This window comes from Urocitellus parryii, chromosome 12 (assembly GCF_045843805.1).
Source record: "Urocitellus parryii isolate mUroPar1 chromosome 12, mUroPar1.hap1, whole genome shotgun sequence".
NCBI classification, from domain to species: Eukaryota; Metazoa; Chordata; class Mammalia; order Rodentia; family Sciuridae; genus Urocitellus; species Urocitellus parryii.
The window spans coordinates 72,028,836-72,048,783 of record NC_135542.1 but is presented as its reverse complement, the minus strand read 5'-3'; the positions used below and the strand labels follow the sequence as shown (position 1 = coordinate 72,048,783).

At 37.2% G+C, this 19,948-nt stretch overlaps 1 protein-coding gene and 1 pseudogene across 31 annotated transcripts in view; one reads left to right on the top strand and one right to left on the bottom strand.

Moving 5' to 3' along the window:
* The window catches only part of Nrxn1 (neurexin 1), a 1,068,088-nt gene that overhangs the window by 165,182 nt on the left and 882,958 nt on the right, over positions 1-19,948 (top strand). The window lies entirely within an intron of this gene.
* LOC113180609 (large ribosomal subunit protein eL6 pseudogene) lies at positions 14,494-15,344 on the bottom strand (annotated as a pseudogene).

Below are 19,948 nucleotides of genomic sequence, written 5' to 3'. Positions count from 1 at the left end.
TGCCCTGGATTTTCTTAGATATTTTAACTCAATGGCCTGGACCATTATCTCAAGAAAATGATTTCTTTGTAGGATAATAACATTTCATTAATTTAACTGCAAAAAAGCTGTCATTATAAACTACACAATTCATTATAATTTATTCAGGTTCATTTCATTTTTGAAAATGGAAAAATACTAAGGATACATTTTATTTCACATTAACTGCAACTCTAATATAGATAAAAATCTTTTCTAATGAAGCCATTAGCCACAGTTTCAATTTGGTGAAATTCTTCCTACCATTCCATAATAATTGATACTTAACAGTAGAAATCTTAATGTCTTGGATATTTCATTTACATATTAAATTTGATTCAGAGGTCCTAATTCTATAGAAACATAATAAACATAATTAGAGACAAGGAGCCAGAGACAGATAAATTTGGTCAAATGGTGGGAGATGGCTGGTACTAGCAAAAGTAAAAAGTTAGAGGTGCTAGCTCTGAAGTCATATTGGTTTGAAGTTTTGTTTTTCCTACTACTAGTTGTGCAAGGTCTCACAATATTTAATTTCCTCTTCTATATAATTGGTATTCTGCGGTATCCACTTCTTAGAATTGTTTTTACAATTAAACGAGTTAACGCAAATAGAATTAGTGCCTGCACATAATAAGTTCCCAGTAAACATTTGATAGTATTTTGGGGATAATGGAGAAGAGCAGCCAGGTAGAGTATGCAAGGACAGAATAATTAAAATGGACGATTTCTCTGGAACCTCAGAGATGTAGATCAAATTTGGATCCTTTGCTTTGTTGCTGTATGACCATGGACATGCTACATAATTTATGTACAAAACTAGAATGACAAAAGAACCTCCAAAATCTGTTTCAAAATCTGGGCTGATTTCACCTCTCTGGATGAGAATATATTTTTAGTGTTTAGTTTTATAATGAAATAGAATTACCAGATAACAAGAGGTTCCTGGTATAAGAGCTTTCTTTCTCTCTATTCTCTTAGTAGTCATGCTGATAGGTAATACCTGGATATTCCTAATGATGCTTCTTGCTGACTTTTAATTTTCCATGTAGACTCCAGCAGTGCCATTGCTCACTCAGGGATGGAGTGTTTGTAGTTTTGCCTGCAACTAAGTCAGTCTCTTTTTCACTCTCTCCCTCTCTTCTCCCTCTCTTCTTCCTCTGTCTCTTCTCTCTCCCTCTCTTTCTTCCTGTCTCTATGCTCTCCCTCTTTCTTCCTCTCTTATCCTTCCTCCCTCCTCAATCTCTCCCTCCCTCCCTCCTCACTCTCTCCCTCCCTCCTTCTCTGTCTCCCTCCCTCCCAGTCTGTCTCCCTCCCTCCCTCTCCCTCTCTCTCACCCTGCTCCCACACGGAAAGACAGAAAGCTCTCATTCTATCATTGATAACCAAGCAAGCACACCTTCTTAGATATAGCCTTTTTCTGAAAGTTGGTACTTGAGTGCCTCTAGTTTTCTAGTGGGAGGCATATTTTGAAAGTGAAACACTTTAACAGAAGTGGTTCTCAAAGTGTGATCCCCAGACCAGCACTCTCTCTCTCACCTGGGAACTGGTTAGACTTGCAAATTTCCAGCCCTACCTTGGATTTGCTGATTCTCTTCAGGTGTGGTCAGTTTGTTGTAACAGTCCTTCCAGATGCTTCTGATGCTCACTAAAGTTTGAAAACCAGTGCTTCAACACAGTGCACCCACCAAAATTCGCCTTTTGAAGGAGGTCTTTCAGAGGCTGCAGATCTCCTGTTAACATGGGAAGGCATTTGGAAGAGACCCAGAGATCTTGGCACACTTTCCTTAAGATCCTTTCTGTTCATCCTGTCAGCTTCCTAGGGTAAGGGGATATTATCATTTGGCAGTATTAGGAGGTCTGGAGGTTTTATGTGGGTGATTGTTTTGAATGTCTTCTCATTTTATTTCAAAAAAAAGTTATTTTAATAAATCAGTGCTCAGTTCATTGTATACTTTTGTTAAATGACAGTAATTATTATACTTACTAGTTTAATCTTACATACTTTATTTTAAAAACTTCCATTTCATGTATATTGAATACCTATTGTGTAAAAGCCACTCTAGTACTTTGCTGGGGGATGAAAAGGTAAGATGGCATTCCTTTAAATTCAAGGCATTTGAATCAGGCTGAAGTTTACTCTTCAGTTTGACTCATGGATTGTTAAAATTTCATGATGGTCAGTAATGTGTCTGTTTTTGTTCACCATTGTGTACCAAGTACAGGACTTGGATCTTAGTCGATGTTTAATAATTATGAATTTAATGAATGAATGCATGAATCCAAGTGCCTAGTGAAATGAAAGGTTTCTTTGGCTCTTTGTCTATCTTCTCATTTTCCCCAAAGGATCCTTCAGCCTTTTGTTTGTAAATCTAGTATGCCCAATAGATACCTCTGTAGAGCAGAGACTCAGAATTGCTAATCCTGCTGTTTATACACACTGAGTCTTATGCAGGTGTCTGCTTCAAGGATACATAGCAGTCTTACACCTCACATTTCAACCTGAGGTGGTGCCGAATTTCAAAATGCTTGTGCTAGTGAGAAACACACACACACACACAAACAACTCTTGTCTCAGGGTGCATCATGGTCTGTCAGGTTTTTATTTGCACATAGATCCTACATCTCAAAGGGATTTGATAGATCAGTAGGATTATACAGTTTTTATAAGTCTAACTTGGATTTCTATAATAAATCAGGCCATTGTCCTGCTGGTAAGAAATAAAGACAATGCCGTTTTGCAAGCATAACAATAGGGGCTGCAGAGGCTGGAGGAAGGGGAAGCTGCAGTTCTGTGTCAAGAAAACATCAAGTTGTGTACAGATCGTTTTTGGAGAAACACTACATCAGAAGCTACCAAACTCTCTGAAAGTACGACCATTTGCAGGTTAAGTTTGAGAAAGTTGCGTCTGATACATGGTGAGGCTAGGGGAGCGATGAGGGGACAAATTACACTTGTCCTTCAATCTGCTAAAATCCAATTGAGCTGTGTGGTTTGCCTCAGCTGATTCTGAAGCAGATTGGCTCTGATACTCAGTATAGCTTAACATGCACACAAACCCACTCAGCTAATTAGCATATTTGGAAGTGTCTTCAGGACCTTTATTTGAGGCTACATCAGGAAGCAATCCAGACCTGAAATTGTTGTGGTGGTGTAATTATTTATTTTAGACATAAAGACATTTTGATTTCATTTCCGAAAGGTCATCTGAGAAACCAGATTACTTTTTCAAGTTAGCTTCTTGTTCTTTCTTTGAATACCTTAGAAGGAAAATATTGTCATTTGAAACCACTTTATAAAATGTCTTGCCAAATATATTCAATATCAAAGATTCTTCTTCCTAAATAATGCTATCCTCTCCTTCATGATCCCGCTCATTAATGCTTTATATTGTGCTCCATTTTTATAAAAATGTTCAATTTGTTCTATAACACTTTGAGGCTTTTTAGAAGTAGGACAGATAGTTGAGGCTGTCTTATTCATGACATGGAGGGCTTTGTGTATCTTGGAGGAAGGCATGGGTTTTGAAAATTGTGATGCAAATTCTGAATCCTCTTTTACTATACATGAGGCATGTTTTCATTGCTAATTGTTTTCTCATCTGTAAAAAGGTGATTTATATCTACTACAAATATTGTTAGTAACAACTGAAAAAAAAATAAATGTAAAGTGTGTGCAACTAACATGGTGGGTACTCAATAAAATAGTTGCTATTTATAACTGTGATCATTTTGCTTTAGATAAGAGGAACCCAAAGCCCAGAGACTGTTAGCTAAATTGCCAATCTTGCAATGGAAATTTAATTGAAATTAACATACAGATGTCTAGAGTATTTTCTTGCCTGACTCAGGACTCTGAGTTACACCAGTTGTAACTTTGAGTCACAATGCTGAGACAAATGCCCCCACCTGTAAAATTAAATGGTTGAACTAAATCCGTCTTCTTAACTTAGGGTGCATCCAAAGAGAAGCTTCAAAGGATATTGGAGTATGTCTGTTATCCAATGCATTCTATACCCAAATATATGTAAGATACCACAACACAAAAGTACTCAAAAATTCCTTAAAAGTTTAATATCTCTGACACTGTAACTCACTCCTACTATATTATTCTAAAATATTTCTGAGAATATTTCTTAAGGAAATAATATATTCAATTGACTAAACATAGAATCTATGATTTAGGCCTATGACTAATATAGAAATAGATTTATTATCCACCTCAATTTATTATTTTCTTTGTCAAAAACAGTAGAATAAAACTACTTGCTTGATTCGAACCAGCTTGGATTTAGGATTATGATTAATCACTGCGATAACCACACCCTGCATTCCTTTTATTACCTCTTTGTAATGCTTTGCTTTCATTCACAAATAAATTAAAGATGCAAATAATTCTGATTGTGGAAACCAAGGCCATGGAGTAAATGCTTATCTGGTTATAGATATAATAGAAATTTCAGCATCTTGAAAATCTCTAACACAATAAAGTGGTGGGGGGTATGATGTGAATCGGTATATACTATTTCTAGCTCAACACTTGCCAACTGTGTGGTGTTAGTGAAATCCTTGACCCATTTGAATTTTACCTTTCTCCTTTGGAGAATCAGAGTTTGATAAATCTTGGTAATTACTTCAAGTGGAATGTGCAGAGTCCAAACTTGGATAGAGTTCTACATCTGGCTGGCCTTGTAGTTCTAGAGTCTTCTCCATGTGGTCTCAGGCCAGATGTGTCTATCTTGCTCTGGGGCTCCAGGTCTTTGGCCCTGGCACATGAAACTGAGGAGATGTGGAATGAATGAATGAATGATTTGCCTGTGCATCCAATCTAAACTTGGTCTGGTCTTCCCTTCATTCAGCCTTTTCACTGCAAACCGACTCCTTCCTACAGGAGGAGGTTAGTGTCCTCTCCCAAGTGCCCTCATGCCCTACTGCATGTCCAGATCCAAGCCTTTCTGTGTCCTTATGACCTTTCTCTCTCATCTTGTCAACCAAACACTCCTTTCTTTTTAGCGTGTCTTCAGATCCCACCTCAAGCCCCAGAATCTTCTTATGACCTCTCTCTTTTTTTCTAAAACCATATTTAGCCTCTTTTCCATGAGTGGGATAAAAATACTAAGCTGCTGTTACTTACCTAACTTCAAATGCTTGAATCAAGCAGACAGACAGCCAGCGAGACAAGTGACTTGCCTTGTAGTTTAGTTTTCTTTTTCCTGATGTTGTAATGTTGTGTCTTTTAAGAACAATGGTTATGCTGGGCCTGGTGATGCATGCCTGTAATCCTAGCAGCTCTGGAGGTTGAGGCAGGAGGATCATGAGTTAAACCAGTCTTAGCAAAAGCAAGGTGCTAAGCAACTCTGTGAAACCTTGTCTCTAAATAAAATACAAAATGGGGCTCGGGATGTGGCTCAGTGTCTGAGTGCCCCTGAGTTCAATCCCTGGTTCTAAAAAAAATTCAAAACATTTTGTTGTTGTTGTTGTTATCAACAAAGTAACCAACACAATGGTGATCAGGTTGTGCATGACCACTAAATAATTAGGGACTGATTGAGAGACTCATCATCATCTTCTTATTCCTCTTCAAGGAAAAGCTGTGTAATGGAGGAGGACTTCAGAAAGAACAAAAATGAAGATAATTTCTCATACTGAATTAGATCATAAGAGAGGAAGATATATTAGGATTTACAAGGGGATATATGTACTTATCCATAAATATCTATCTCTAAGTTTTAGTGGATAAGTCCATTTGCAAATAAAACATTAAAAAATGTAGATGTCAGTTTTTTGAGAGAAATGATATTCTGGATCTTAAAAGTAGAAATACAGGTAGAAGTAATTTCTCCTTGGGCTGAAGGTTTTCACTTGATGGGCAGCTGTGTGCGTTGTGATCTGTATCTTGCCCACATTATTACTGGCAAGTCCTTTGGTTGACACCTTCCACATAGCACCCTTCTAATTTGTTATCTGTCATTTTTAAAAAAGGTACCTATATTCAACCTAAATATTTCTATTATCCCCTTGATAATAAAAAAACTTTGACTTCCCTTGTTCTTGTACCCCTTCTGTTTCATAGAATAATTATGTCCTAATTTTTTCTTACATGTTTGCAGTAATTTCCCACTGTCCCTAAAGATAGCCACTATTTGAACTTAGATGATGCTGTATACTGTGGCAATAACCTACCACTTGGGTATTTTCCCTCTCTGGCCAAATGTAGCTTTTCTACCTTGCCCCCCACCACTGTGAAGGTCTGGGAACCAGAGGAGTAGAGGTTGACTGGGTTGTTGGAAGACAGCATGAATGTGTTTTGTTTGCAGAGACGAGAGGCTTTAGTGGACCCCAAAGCCAAGTTACTGCACATGTGAGACAAATTTTTAGGAAGAAAAAGAGAAAGCATGTTCTTTCTTTTTCTTTACTTCCTAAATATGCACTTAGGTTGAAATGCTGACTGAGAACCAGGTGAAAAGGGCCTCAACATACCAAAGAATAATATCATTTGCTTTAAAATATCAGTGAAGGTAAGATTTACAGACCAAGCTGTTAATGAATCCATCAAAAGTGGACTTCTTATTAAGGAGGGGCATGAACTTCGCTCAATATTTTCATCAGAAAAGTTGAATCTCCACCAATACCAACTTTCTTAGACCCCCAAACAAATCATTATCACTCTAAAACTTTGCCCCATGGGTTCCATTCTAGATTAAAAATTGTGTATTTTAATCTAGAAAACCCTAAATCCGGGTTTAGTTTCTACCATCCTGATTTCTAATTTAAAGCCCTGAAGTTTTCAGATACCAAATGTTAGAGCTTATGCAGTCTACATAGTATATCTGAAATGATAAAACGATTTGCAAATAAGCAATGTGGCTCTATTGGCTGAGAAAATAACTACTGTTTTTTAGAAGTCATTCTTTTTTATATGTGATGTTTTTTCTTCAAGACTTCTTTATTTCAAAGCCAATCATTGCTACTAATCTCATACTGTAAAATAAATTGCATCTTGTGTTTGAATGGAGAAAGCTGTTTCTCAGCTTAAATGGAAATCTCAAAATTCAGATCTTTTCCAACAAAAGAGTCTGGATTTGATTCAGATCCCCGCCATCCGGGCTTGAAAAAGAGTCAGCCGCAGATGTCCTCGAGAATGATTATGCCCAAACTCGAGACAATGGTGCAGCTTCTTATGTTGGTTGATGTTTTGTTCATCAAAGCCTCATAGAGATTTTCTGAAGACCCAGAGTTTTAAAAAATATTAATTTGCTTTATTTTCATCCTTATTGGCAATGCCTATTGATGAGTATGTAGAATTTAATTCAACAAGCCTGTTGAGATTTACCCACAAACAATGAAGCATTTGGCTCCAAAGTTTGTCATAATCTACTCTGAACAACAACAAAAAATCTGTGTTGGTAAAACATGCTGGCTCCGCCCCACTAATGTTGGGTTTTCAAAAAACAAAGTACTCAACCTTCAAATAAACTTGTGAATATGAACTCTGTAACCAAAACAACTAGAAGCATATATACAGGTATATAAAAAATAAATCCTTGCAGCTGGTCCTATTATGTTACAGCAGGTGGTATAAACCCTCATCATTCAGGAATGGTAGATAGTGGATAATATGGTTGCTAGGCCTTGGTCTGAATTCCATTGTATTGTCCTTTACATCTATTTATATTAAACAATAGTATTCCATGCTAAATTAAATGTCATAGGCAGGGGAGGGGGAGGGAGGGGAGGGGTTCAGAATGGAAGAAGATCACTGAAGGATAGGTAATCAGAAAAGGCTTCTTGGAGAAAAAGGCCTTGACTTAGACCTTGAAGAATTACCGACTCATGGGGAATGATAAAGCATTCCCTAGAGAAATTGATGGCTTTTTGTGTATCTTTTTTTTTCTTCAGAAATGTTAGCCTCTGCATATATACTTCTAAAACCTGTGTATTTATGGCCTCTTTGTTTTTCTCTATAAGCTCTCCTAACAGAATCAACTTGCATAAATGCATCGGTAAACCAGAGAGAATTTGTCAGTGATCTTCCTTTACAAAGATAAAATGGGGGAGCGGGGCATTTTTCACACCCCAGATCAACCACATGAAAATAATGCCAGACATATTATTCACCAAAGTTCTTTCCTAGCTGTATAAATGCCCAGAGTTTTTTCACTGACCACTCTACCAGGCCCCCTTCCTACAAATTCTTCCCTTCTCACTTTATACTAGTAATATCAAATTCCCTCTCCTTTCCTCTCTTAAAATTGACTGAGAGAGCACATGGGCTCAACTTTTACCTTTGAAGTGAACTTACCAAAGTAATCTCTCAACAAAACATGGAGGTAATTAAAATGTTCTCTGTATCATTCAATCCATAAGAAACTGAGAGAGCCAGCAGTTCTGAATAAAGTCAGTGTTAGCATTCAGATTGATGCAAAAGTTGAGCCAACTTGATTTAAAAGTAATTATAGAAGGCTGGTCCTTGATAGCAGTGTAAAAGGGCATTTGTCCCCTGTGGTGTTTGGAGTTCTGGATGTAGCAATTATTGGGAGAAGGGGATGCACTAGGGCTAGTTCTCTGGGAATTATTCATGATTCAAAACCTCTCTTACATCTAAACTAGTTATGCCCATAGGAATTCCTGCAGGAGAATGTGACACTGTGGTAGAAGCTATCTTGTAAATCTCTGCTCTGAAATATCATAGAGCGGTAACACCCTCAGAGGGAAGTGGTATAAAACACAATATTAGCTAATTTCACCCTTGTGAATCTTCAAGTTATGACCCTTGCCTAACAAGTCATATTTCTAAATAACAGAAAAAAAATACCTGTCCTCATATACATTTGACTCGAGGTAAAATTTGGATGAAAAATAATATATACATATTAGATTTGCTCTGAATTAAAAATCTAGAAAAAAACTTATTTTTTTTCACCTAACTTGTTATTTCTTATCTCAATTTTTCTCTTGGAGTTGCTCTGATAGAGTAAATGAGAGAGAAAAAAAACAGGTAATAAGATATCTGCAGGTTGAATGTTTTCTGAATTTGTTTTTAAAGTACCATACAAATTTACAGGCAGAAAGAAGCCCAGGTTCCTTAGTCTTTCTCTTGCCTTCAAGTGAGAGGTGTGCATGAATAATACTAGTCAGATAATAAGCTGTCCTGGCTTCTTAAGGAGATAATTCCCCAAGGCCCTCTTCTATAGTTGACTGCAAAAGTTCTTGTTATCAGACTACTCTTCCCAGTACTTGGAAGGATTACTTTCTAGTAATCTAAATGACACAAGTATGACTTGAAGTTTATCATTTCTCATTCTGTCCTGAGGGAATACAGAACAACTACCTGTCCTCAATATAATTACAGTGGTCTCTAATGCATGAAGTCTTAGATGCCAGGCCTTCCTGAGATTCAAAAAGCAAAAATAAACAAAACTCCATCCCTGGTGTTGCTTATTGTATGCTGATGTGCCTTTTTGGATTCAAACAATAGCAAAACATCATTGCAAAGTGAAGAAGAAGGGAGATTTGGGATCGTTAAGGACATTTAAATAAACCAAACATTAAGTAAACAGTAAATTCTTGTGCACATCCATGTGCTGAACTCTACCTGGCTGCTCAAGTGCATTCCCAGTCTTCCATTTCTCTGCTGAATGGGTGTTTTAAATAAAAATGCATCTAGTATAGCATGTTAGAAAACACTGGATTTTGGAGTTAGACCATCTAAGTTCTAACTTGAGACTCCTTGATAAAATTTTGCAAAAATTAATCTTGCTAAAGCACATTTTTACAGTATATATAATGTAGTTTAATAAGATCTTTTTACAGACTCATCTTAAAGATTAAATCAAATAATATATTTTAAGTATACCATGCAGGAGAAGCTAACCACTGGACATAGTAAAATAGTCCAGTGAATATCAGTTCTTTCCCTTTAGTAAGTGTTAAGGAAATGTTTTGTATATACATAGAAATAATTCCAAAATAAAACCTAACTACTTTCTTTTGTCCAATATTTTTATTTAATTGTTTACCCCTCTCACAGTTTTGAACAATATTCAATGATGTAGTTATCATAGTTTTGGGAAAATTTTATCATTTTTGCCATCTAAACCTAGACCTACAGATATCACCTTACTGCTGAAGGAGGTAGATAGTATGATGTATCAGAGAGATCAAGGGTTTTGGAGGCCTGAATTTGAACCACAATTGTAGCTACAAATATTGTGTAAAACTTCAAGTCATTCAACTTCTTGGAATCTCCTTTTTTTTTGTTTTTAATTAAAAAAAAGATACTTTTCAATCAAAGGGGGAGGGTGACTAAATGAAGTGACATATTCCCTTCCTCTATCCTAAACTATATCTTCGTCACTACCGCATTCTTCTTCTCACAGATCACACTCTACTAAGTTTTTAGTAATCTTCTAATCTCGACTCCAGTGTGTCCAGAGGTAGGGCACTTGAACTGGAACTGAGCAACCAACATAAGAATTTAGGAACAGCAACTCCAGAAGCTAACTCTGGAAGCTGAGGCAGGAGGACCACAAGTTGGAGGCCAGCCTCAGCAGCTCAGCAAGGCCTTCTGCAATTTAGTGTGACCCTGTCTTAAAATCAAAAAATAGAAAGGACTGGAGATGTAGCTCTGTGGTAATGCACCCCCGTCTGTGTTCAATCCAAGTACCAATAAATAAATAAATAAAAATGAACAATAAAGATTAAAAAATTTAATTTGGTGACCGTTTTCAAAACAAAGGTTTCCTGGCCCCAAACTCAGACATACTCAGTTCAAATCTGTGGAGGGAAGAACCTATAATCTGTCTTTTAAAAACTTTCCTACCTCGTTGCTCTTTCACTCCTGGATGTGATCCCACACTGCATAGTAGTTGGGAAACTAAATAAAATACTTGTAAATAAAATACTTGTAAATAATAAAATACTTGTAAATAAAACACTAAATAAAATAGTTGTAAAAATGTTATATTTTCCCATCCCTTGTGTCTGCATTAGCTGTAGAGCAGAATCCCAAGTGGAAGAAAACTGCAGGTATCACACCACTTACAGAAGCCTCTTAATGTCCTCAGAAAGAATGACTGTCAAGTTGGGCCAAGTAAGATTTGAATAGTAGTCAGAAAAGCAAAAGGCCTTTGGCTATTCTGCCATTGCACCAAGTCTCATTTTCCTGGAACTATAATAAGTTTTCAGTGAGACATCTTGGAAATAACTGGTCTGTTCTTTCACATGAAGTGTGGTTTGAAATATGTAAGACAATACAGCTTGAAGTTAGGCTATTGCTATTCAGAATGTGCTTCTCGGTGTGCTCTACTGCAGTGCAAAGCTGGAAGAATACACTCTATTTCTGATGGTAGGTTTCCATTGCATTTTTTTTTCCTTGTGCTGCTCTGTGAATTTTATCATTTGAATATGGAACAGGAAGATGCATTAATATAGAAGTTATGTTCTGTATTTTCAGTCAAATACATTTTAACTTCTGGTAGGAAAGAAAGTGTGTGGCATTGTACCCCCTGCCCCTCTTTTGAACACTAATATAGGGCTGTAATAAATGACAATATTAAAATGTGAATATAGTAACAATTTTCATAGCTGCACCAATAATGAGATCCCAGGCCCCTTAAGAGTAGGAGAAAGGGAAACATCTATTGCTGTTATCTGCTGTGCTGATGGCACAATTTCCTGAAAATGGAACTAATCTCAATCTTGTCTTTTGTCAATGAGGATTTTGCAGACGTTTCAGATTCAAAATGTAGTCGTCGTTTAAAGTAAGAAAATTGCACTCAATGGGAAAATTTCATTAAAGGCATAATTTTGGGAAAACTTAAAGTCTGAAGAAAAGAGAAATTGGAAAAAGTCTATAGAGTGCATGTCTCAAAATTAACAGTTTATGTTGGCAGGAAGTTCCTGTACTCTTCTCTTTAATTATGAGAATATTTTCTCATTATGCTGTTCTATTTAAAGCTTGCTATAATTGACTTACATATTAAAGAAAATAACAGTGACAAATACAGATTGGGATGCCTGTGTGTGTTTGTAACAAAGTATATAGAGAACCTTTTTGAGCAATTTATCCAGTAAGTGATATACTTAGTTGCTGGGAAAATTAGACATCTATCACAGGTGTAAATATGTATATCCTTCCCCCCACCCCACTGTAAGTCTAGAATTCTAGTCATGTGAATGTAGGCTTTCCCTTCTAGCTGTTTTTCTCTGATCCATTTCCTTGCATAAAGCTAAGACATGACTAAAGAATGATATGTCAATGTACATGGTTTCTGACATATCACTGCTAGTATCATCTCCTCTTATAAATCATACGCTACTTTGCAGATTCATAAGTAGAACACAGCCTAAATGAAATGTGTGGCACTGAAACAGAGAACTTAAGTGACCTATTTAAAATGATAGAGAACGTGGATCTGAAGGATTCTTTCTCTAAGCAGCTATAGCATGTTTCATGGAGATTTCCATTATAAAGTCCTCAGTGATATCCTAAGGTACAGTTGTTTTGATCAATCCAGGTTGAAGAAATGTGAGCATATAGTGTGTCTAAAAGTTCCTTTGTGCCAATATTCAACACACATAGAAGGCCTCAAACAGCAAAGAATATGATCCCTATTTATTCTAAGAAGAACCACTTGTCATGTGTCACAGCATCTTCCTGGGTATAGATGGTTGTCAATGATGAAAACTAATAGTGAATCATGTGGGTTTACTACGAGTAAACTAAGTCAGACTAATGGGTTTGCCTTTCTGGGAGGTGATTTAGGATTAACAGTTATTTCCTTTTTAGCACAGATTTCAAAAGGCCTTATGATATCCTTGTCCAATGGACAGAGGAAAGGACAGTATTTCAGATAAAACAATGACTAACGTGTTTATTCCAATTGATGTAAGGTGATATTCAGACAAAAGATTCAGACAAAATATGAAGCAAAGAGTAACACAGGTAGAATTCATATGTGATTGAGAAATTAAATTTGATTCCTTCAGGTTTTTCTCAACTCAAAGATTTTTCCGAAAGGCAAATGTAACCATTTTCCCCTTAAACAAAGAAACAATTCAAAATATTTGAATTTGAAAGACCTTGAACCAGAATTAAGTCTTTTTGATGATCAAAGAAGTGGCAGAAATATGACCTTTCATTGGTCTGAGCAATATATTTCAATCATCAAAATTATATTTTTATTGTCTATTTTAATGTAACAACCAAAGAAAATGAAGCAAGAATGTTTAGGACTCTCAACAGCTCAGTCATTTTCGTTATTGCTTAATGTTGCTTTCCTCTTGCCTTCTTTGCTCATGAGGGGAAGGGGGAGATTCCCTCTGCGTGTCATATCCTAGAATTCTTTAGGAAATGTTGCAGCTGTCACATTGTGAAGCTACCATGTGAAGGACTAGTGCCTTTTGCCCAGTCGAATCCTGTGGGGCCAGTTGTCTCTTCTGGCCAGAATTCCATTCACTTTCCATCTCTATACCCCATGGGTACCAAGAACTTGGCCCATTTTCTCTCCTTCTGGCCACAGCCATCTGCCCTTCCACCTGGGTTCCTTGCCTGCTGCACCATCACGGTCCAAGCCTCTCCCTCCGTTTTCTATGACTGAAAAGACCTTTAAATCCTTTGAAGTATTTTCTGGTATTCCTGCCAATAAAACAGAGACATAGTTAGGAGTGTATTCATGTCTCTTTGCTTTCGAATTACAGAAAATAATTCACCCAGTTTCCCATCAGGAAAAAAAGTGTGAATTATGAGAAGACAGGTGTAATCTCAGAGAAATCAAGGATACTCACAAAGGCTCAAAGACGACAATAGAAAGCAGAGGAGAATTCCGGGTAGCCATGTTCTTATGCCCTTCCCTCTTAGTCTCTCCTTTTGGGTTTATGTGCATGTCTCTTACATCTGCTTGATGTTTCATTTTTAAGAAATTATGTCACATTATTTTAAGCTGATGAGCCTCAGTCAATTACAAATTCTCTGAAAATCACATTGGTCATCTTGAGTGAGGTATATTCCATGATGTATAAGAGTAAGTGGAGATGAGTTTCAAAGTATAAACCTGGCAACTTAGTGGATGGGATCAGGGAGCAATTTCCCAGAGAATGCTAATTGCATTCTGGAAGAATAACACTTAATTTGAGGATTAATAAAAATAATAAAACAAAAGAATATAAAAATTTTTAAACAGTTAAATAAAATAGTTATTGTTTATCAATTTTATGTTTTGTTTCTCTTAAGAGTTCTTATGATACGCTGATCATCTCATCTCACATTTTGTCTTGGCAACTGAGCCAATTACCAACTAGAAATGTACCCTGAAAACAGATTTACTCAGTGCCCCTCCTACTACTTTTTTTTTTTTTTTTTTTTTTTGGTACTGGAGATTGAATCCAGTGGTGCTTAGCCACTGAGCCTTATCCCCAGCCCTCTTTTTTTTTTTTAAATGTATCAGTTATTTAATTAGGTTCTTGGTAAGAAATTTAGAACAACAATTTGTGAGTATAAATTCCATTTGTTAGAACAAAAACGGATCACAGGTAGCCCTGGAGCTGAGCAATAGATTTGGTTTTGGGTAAAATGTTGTAGTCCACAGCTTTCTGATCAACCTTGTGCTGATCTGTGATCTTGAATTTCTCTTTCTCTGTGCTGAAGATTTCACCTTGGCGGTGTCGGGCCTTCCTCAACCTTCTTCTTGAAGTAAGTAGAATTGAGGTGTTTGGGGGTTTTCACGTTGTTGATATCAATCTTTCTGGAGGTGGTGATAACAAATTTCTCATGTGGTCTAAGCAGAGGAACTTGATTGAGGGAAGGAGGTCCTGTCACAAATAGCAAGCCACTGCTCAGCTGCTTCAGGAAAACCACTCTCTTGCCTCTGTGGCACTCAGTGAGGATGATCAGGATAGTCCCAGGAGTGATGCTGGCTCTCAGCTTTCTCAAATGCTGACTGAAGGGTTTCTTTGGGAGACTAAACAGCTTTCTTCACACAACTTCAGTTGGGTAGTTATCTAGGCATTTTGCAAAGCTTAACGACCCTGGTACCACCATTCTTGTCACCACTGACTGGTTTTGTAACTGTAGCAAGAACCTCCTTCTTCTTTTTCTCAACCTTCGATTTAGCACCTGAGTACTTCCTCTTGTATGTGGCCTTTCAGGAATACATAGCAGATCTGCCAATTCCTCTAACCAGGACGGGGTTTTGGCTGCAATGGGGCTTTCCTTTCTTGGGTTTCTTATTTGTAGGGTCTTCCTTTTTAACCTTGTCAACAGCATCTGCCTTCTTGGCTCCAGATTTCTTTTTAGTGTCTGGCTTCTCAGCCTTTCCCCCTGCCATCTTGCAAGATGAGAAAGATAACTAAGTCTAAGCCCTCTTTTTATTTTTTTATTTTTTTTACTTTAAGATGGGGTTTTGCTGAATTGTTAAGTCTCACTAAAAGTTGCTGAGGCTGGCTTTGAACTTGCCTCAGCCTCAGCCTCCTGAGTTGCTAGGATTACAGGAAAGTGGCACCATGCTCAGCAACATATTGCTTTTTATTGCATGTATTTTTATCTTGGAAAACCATAGTCTGATTGTCTTTGTGTTTCATAAAGTTGATATACAAGAGTGGTTCCTTCTTATTCACTTTAAATTCAGGACCCTAGGATTTAGAAAGATTGTGAGAATATTAAAAAAGGTAACTATCCCTGCTCTAGTCTCTCATAAATAACAATAGCCACTTTTAGAGGGAAAGCCATAGAAATATTCCAAGCAATCACATTCCAAAGGTTTCATTTTCAAAGTAGGATTCACTGACTAGGAAAGTTGCTGTCTTTCAAGAAAACAAAATCTGTTTTCAAGAGTGTTTTTGGTCTATTTCATTTTAGATGCCTTTTATAGATGCCCTCTTCCAGGATTTTTCACAACTCAAATGTGTGGGTAAAAAGAATCTGGTTTATTCCTTACCAATGATTAATAAAAAGAATGTGAACTAATTTGCTCATTGAATAATAAATGGCCTTTTAAGCATGAAGATGAAGTGTCTTCTCAAATGTTCCTTGGATTAAAGAGGCATCTTTAATTTAGGAGAGACAAGTGACCTGGAGAAGAATCCCAAATCCTTTGTGAATGGAGGTGACTACCATGCGCATCCTTCTCCTGGATTATTTAGCTGTTTGCCGAGATCCAGAGAAGGGAAGTCGTATGGCTACCAAGGAAAGACTGCTTCTTAGCTACTTAGTGCCTGTTAAAAGCATTAGTCAGGAGGTCTAAATATGTATTTTCGAAAAAAAATGAGAACTCAGACATATAGTAAAAACGTGTGTGTGTGTGTGTGTGCGCGCGCGCGTGCGTTTTGAGGAAGGCAGAGTAGAAAACAGAGGAGGAAATGGATCAAGAAATTTTCAGAAAGACCAGATCATTCAATCAAAGTATTTCCAGGATTTTAGACCAAGAAAAATTAGCACTAAGGAAATATCTATAAGATGACATGCCGGAGAGAAATGATACTGAACAAGTCAAGTCTCAAGGAAGACTGTTGTTAAGATCATTGCAATAGAGGTAAAGACAATGGCAATGTGCAGAAGAGATTATATTTAACTATGCCAAGACTTTAATGCAGAGCCTGATAGCTGGGAGGAGAAAGAGGCCATCTGGGTTTGCTCAGTGAAGCTCCAGAAGTTAGGTCCTAACCTCCCACTGAGACTGGGAGATGGGAGCAATATCTTTCTTAATGATTCTGTTTCAAATGGATGGCTCCCGGGACCTTGAGAAGACATTCTTGGGTTATAAAATTGACAAGAGTCTGGGAAAAAATTTACATCTCAAAGGAAAAGAGAAAGAATTTACAGTGTCAAGTTTTCTAAAGTCATGCTCTAAAAACAGGTCAGGGGCCTAGAGTCAGGCACAGATTTATCTGAAGTTTACTTAACCTCCTTGATCAAGTGTAAAATTAAATTCCCTGTTATGGGAAGTTCAGGATACACAGGCAAGAGTGTTTTGGAGAGGCTGGAAATGAGAGGTTTGAGCTGGGTTTGAAGAAACTTATAAAGTAATTGGAAGGAAAAACATTTCTGTCCTGAGTAGCACAATGAGTTCAGACAGTTTGGACAGACTTAGCACTGCATGTGGAAACCACCAGGAATTTATTTTTGTTCAGATGAGTCTGTTCCTCAGTTTTGGATCGACTTCAATAATACCCCCTTTGCCTCCCTTCCTTTACATCCCAGGATGGCAGTGACTTCGTGTTGCTTAAAGCTGCCAGTTCTCCTGCTGCCCACCCTGCTTCGCGCCCTTCAGGAGTGTGCCCTGGGATAGACGACTGTTGTACTTCTGAGGCCTGCAGAGACGATCTGACTGGATTTGCTCTCTGAGGCATCATCCTCCTAGTCACTTTAATGTCTGAGAGACCTAATAGAAAAGAGAAACAAAATAAAATTTTCCAGTCCTGATCCACGGGTCCTTTCTGGAATGCGAATAGGAAATTCCACAATGTTTTTCCTTGAGGTTTTTGTTTTTATTTCAAAGCTTGCCACCCCTTACTATTCTTCAAACTGTCTCCCACTTCTAAAATTAACAGGTACAAAGCAGGCCAACCACTTGCTCACCGAGGCAAGGCAAAGCAGTAGAGAGGAACCACCCACACCGCAGCCAGCCTGTCTAGGGACATGGGTATGAGCTGACTGGAGACCAATGGAAGAATGGCTTTCCCAGGGATAAAGGATTAGGAAGACAATTGTCATCAGTACCTGCAATGTGGAGCCTTGTTTCTTGGAGTCAGACCTGATGTTCAGTTACAGTTTTTTTTTTTTTCTTACCTAGTTCCCTGGTGACATGAATGGATGGCTCTCACCCCCAGGTTCCTGATGTATTAATTAAAGTGAGCTGATGGGGTTCAGGGGATGTTACTCCAACGTATTTTAAAATGAATTTGAAATCTGCAGAAGCAGATAGGTTACTCTCTGAACATCCCTTGCCCTTCTCCCCAGAAGCAGATAAAAAGACCTTCATGTAAATGGTACTCTGTGCCTGGAGGATCAGATTCTCTTTGACAAAGGTCAGAAAGAAGAATCTGAATGAACAGTCTTTGCTAAGTTTCATGCAGTTTATTACCACTGATTCAGACCTTTTTTTTTTTTTTTTTATCCATCTTCTCCATGAGTATCCATTGCTTCATCAAAAGTAGGTAATACACCTTTAAATCTGTTTCTTTGGGTCTGATTTTCTTAGGGAGGCTCCCTTGTCATGTGATATTTCTATTAAATAAATTGTATCCTTTTTCTTTTTTTTTTTTTTTAAGTGTATTTTGCAACGGAGACCACTTGTGTGTACCTAAGGAAGTATAGGGGAAAAATATTTTTCTTCCCCTATAGTGAGAATCATATATTTTTGTCCTGAATTGTTGCTTTGTCTTGAATTGTTGCTAAAATAGAAAAAAATTTGTAGAATTCAGTGGCATAATTGCTGCTGGAAGATACTGTTTTAACTTTTTTTTTTTCCTCTTGATTTCTTAAGAATGGTTTCTAGGGTATCAGATCTATCCCCAGCATATTTCTGAAAATTTATGTGGGTTTTTAAAGGTTACAAATATTTCTTAAAGATATTAAGATAAATTTAAAGACATACAATAGCATGAGCTGAACATACCACAGGATTCACATTTTAAAAGCCAGAAGGAAACAAAAAATTCCTTGCTTTGCAAACCTGGGAGTCATTAACAGGCTTGTGCCATAGATGGATTTGAGTGAGCAAATTGATTTGCGTGGAGAGCATTCCTTCTTTTGAGCTGCCTGCCTGACATTTTGAGAATACCGATTCAAGACATATCTGTGACAGCTTCAGTTGCAGAGAATTCAGTAAGACCACTGAATTCACTGATGCTGTTTAAAGAAAAAAAAAAAGAAAGAAAAATAAAAAAAGTGAAAAATAACCTGGTATTTGCATGTAGAGGTCACTTGTGGATCTGAAAATATATATGGAATTTCTGGCTAAATCAATGGAATTTTTATTTTAGTTGGCTCTGTGGATCTCCTGTACCCCACCCCCATACACAGCTTGTCACCACTGTTTGATGCCGGAACATAAATTGTAAATGTGAAAAACTACACTGAGGCAATAATCTCTAAGCCAGTCAGCAGTATTGAAATGTGCTATCAGCAGTTGATTGTGAGCTAACAAATTCATGGACTGAGTTCTTGCTGGATGATCTCACTTCTGTCAAAGTGAGCTTTCACATAAATTTTTCACTTTTTTTTTCCCACCCAAAAACCAAAAAGCCTTTATTTTCCTTTTTGATGTTCTCAGAGTGGATATTTATGCCAGGCATGTCCAGGGGTACGGAAGGTAACGTATCAGAATCATGTGATGACATTTTTCAAAAATGTATTTTAGGCCTTATCACCTTGACCTATGCTACTACACTCATTTGACAATTATTGAATATTTACTATATCCAAGGGACCTTTGTAGACAATGATAGTAGAGAGGTAAACAGGTGCCAAGGTCCCCGTTCTCACTGAAGCTTAACTTTGTGAAAGGGAGACAATGAGTTAAACAACAATTAACTGAATAGATGATTTCAGATAGTTAATGATACCATAGAGAAGGCATGTTTCAATAAAGGATAACAGGGTTGGAGGAATTTTAGCTTGGGTGGTTGGGGAAGGCGCCTAAATCTATGTAAATCATTTTTTTCTTCTTCTGAACATAGTGACTCCAACATACGCTAGATAAGACTGATGTGAAGATTGAGTGTTAACATTTTAATTGCCTGGATCATAATAAACATTCAATGAGAACAATGTCCAATAAATGGTAGTTAATATTATAATGTTCTGTGACTTGGTTAGGGATAATGTCTGAAATGGTCCTCAGAATCTATCTAGAATACAGGACTCATTTCACTTCTTCCAAAAGGTAAGATTATTATTATTTTTTTAATTCAAGGATTAGTTGAAGATGTC